The following is a 2,816-nucleotide window of genomic DNA, read 5'->3' on the forward strand; positions in this document are numbered from 1 at the left end:
CAGATTATTCACTCTTCACAGCCACTCACCCTGGAACATGTGCGTTACTTCCTATACCAGCTCCTTCGAGGCCTAAAGTACATGCATTCAGCTCAGGTTATCCACCGCGACCTCAAACCATCAAACTTGTTAGTGAATGAGAACTGTGAGCTCAAAATTGGGGACTTTGGCATGGCTCGTGGCCTGTGCACCTCTCCTGCTGAACATCAGTACTTTATGACCAAGTATGTGGCCACAAGATGGTACCGGGCCCCTGAGCTCATGCTCTCACTACATGAATATACTCAGGCTATGGACCTGTGGTCTGTGGGCTGCATCTTTGGCGAGATGCTGGCCCGGCGCCAGCTATTCCCAGGTAAAAACTATGTGCACCAGCTGCAATTGATTATGATGGTGCTGGGTACCCCATCACCAGCTGTGATTCAGGCTGTGGGAGCTGAGAGGGTGTGGGCCTACATCCAGAGCCTGCCACCACGGCAGCCAGTGCCTTGGGAGATGGTGTACCCAGGTGCTGATTGCCAGGGCCTCTCGCTGCTGAGCCACATGCTACGTTTTGAGCCTGGTGCCCGCATCTCAGCAGCTGCTGCTCTGCGCCACCCATTCCTGGCCAAGTACCATGACCCCGATGATGAACCTGATTGTGCCCCACCCTTTGACTTTGCATTTGATCGAGAAGCCCTCACCCGAGAACGTATTAAGGAGGCTATTGTGGCAGAGATTGAGGATTTCCATGCCCGACGTGAAGGTATCCGCCAGCAGATCCGCTTCCAGCTTTCCCTGAAGCCTGTGACCAGTGAACCTGGCTGTCCTGATGTTGATATGCCCAGTCCCCGGGCACCTACCTGGTGGGGACTGTGTCATGGAGTCACCCCCACTACTGTGCCCTGGCCCTCCACCTGATACCATTGACCTGACTACCCAACCATCTCTGCCTGCCAGTGAGCTTGCTCCTCCAAAAAAAGAGGGTGCCATCTCAGACAACACCAAGGCAGCCCTTAAAGCTGCCCTCTTGAAGTCCCTGCGGAACCGGCTCAAAGGTGTCTTGGGGATGGAGTGCCTGGTCTGCAATGAGATGGGAGTTGGGTTCCAGGTTTCATCCAGGCTGTGTTCTTTCACCTTTCTCACCTGACTTCCCTGTAGATGGTCCCAGCGTCCCTTCGGAGGCTCCTGAGCCTCGGAAACCAGTGACAGCCCAGGAACGGCAGCGGGAGCGGGAGGAAAAAAGGCGGAGACGGCAGGAACGGGCCAAGGAGCGGGAGAAGCGTCGGCAGGAACGAGAGCGAAAGGAGAGGGGGGCTGGGGCCACTGGGGCTCCCTCCACTGACCCTCTAGCTGGGCTGGTGCTCAGTGACAATGACCATAGTTTGCTGGAGCGTTGGACTCGCATGGCTCAGCCTCCAGCACCAGCACCCCCAGTTGCCCAGGCTGCTAGTCCTCCCCCAGGCCCAGTAGCCCAGCCTGTGGGTCTCCCATCTCAACCCAAAAGTCTTATACCCCCGTCTGACTGCTCAGCTCCTGAGTCTGCTCCCCATCTCACTGGCCCTGCTGGGCCCATTCATGGCCATTCTTCACTCCAGACCACCACTTCTAACCTGTTAGCTCCCCAGCCACTTGTGCCACCAGCTCTTCCTGGCTTGAGTGTCTTGGGAGTCCCACCATACTTTCCATCTGGTTCACTCCCTCCAAACCTTGGGAGAGGCCTGCAGCTCTCCACTTCAGAGTCACCTGATGTCAACCTGGTGACCCAACAGCTGTCCAAGTCACAGGTGGAAGACCCTTTGCCCCCTATGTTCTCAGGCACCCCAAAGGGGAGTAGGGCTGGCTATGGTATTGGTTTTGACCTGGAGGAGTTCTTGAACCAGTCTTTCGACATAGGCATGGCTGACGGGCCCCAGGATGGCCAAGCAGACTCAGCCTCTCTGTCAGCCTCCCTGCTTGCTGACTGGCTGGAGGGTCATGGTATGAACCCTGCTGACATTGAATCCTTGCAGGGAGAAATCCAGCTGGACTCTCCGATGCTGCTGGCTGACCTGCCTGACCTCCAGGAGCCCTAAAGCCCCCATCCTGGGCCTTGCCATCAGGGCTGGATCCAGCCCTCCCCCCACCTCCCCCCGCCAGGATCACCTTGAGGGCCAGAGCCCAGAGCCAGCAGGTGAGGCTCAGCCTTGATTCTGCAGGTTCATCTCAGACTCTGACTACAGCCTTAAGAAGCCACTGAGCCACACCCAGCCATGGCAGAATCTTGGAGGTTCCTACTGCCCCGTGCTGTTCTTTCAGTATTGTATTTTTTTTTTAACTTGATTATTTTGCCATCAAAATGCAAGGATCTCATTTAAAAAAAGAGTTAAAAAGAGTTAGAAATGTTTCTTCCTTCTATCTTTTCTAAAAAAGTCTGTGCAGGAGTGATAAAATTTCTTCTTTAATTATTTGGTGAATTAATCAATGGGGCAAAACAATCATGGTATAAAATCATACGCAGATGACACAACCCTGCTTGCTGAAACTGAGGAGGACCTGAAGCGCTTGCTTCAAAGGGTCAAAGGCTGCAGCCTCCAATATGGATTGAGGCTCAATGTCAAGAAAACAAAGATTCTCACCACTGGACCAATTGGCAGTATCAGGATGGATGGTGAAGAGATTGAGATTGTTCATGGCTTTAGTTTGCTTGGCGCCACGGTCAACACTCTTGGCACCAGTAGCTAGGAAATAAAAAAACGTATTGCCATGGGAAAGTCTGCTGTTAGGGACCTCTCCAAAGTACTGAAGAGCAGTGGTGTCACTCTGGAGACTAAGGTGCATCTGACACAGGCTATGGT

The 2,816-nt window shown here is 53.8% G+C and overlaps 1 pseudogene; it reads left to right on the forward strand.

Moving 5' to 3' along the window:
* The first annotated feature begins 6 nt into the window (after positions 1 to 6).
* Positions 7 to 2,054, forward strand: LOC102863510 (annotated as a pseudogene).
* Positions 2,055 to 2,816: the final 762 nt, after the last annotated feature.

Source organism: Elephantulus edwardii, unplaced genomic scaffold, assembly GCF_000299155.1.
Source record: "Elephantulus edwardii isolate Elephantulus edwardi_28Jun2011 unplaced genomic scaffold, EleEdw1.0 scaffold03635, whole genome shotgun sequence".
Lineage (NCBI taxonomy): Eukaryota > Metazoa > Chordata > Mammalia > Macroscelidea > Macroscelididae > Elephantulus > Elephantulus edwardii.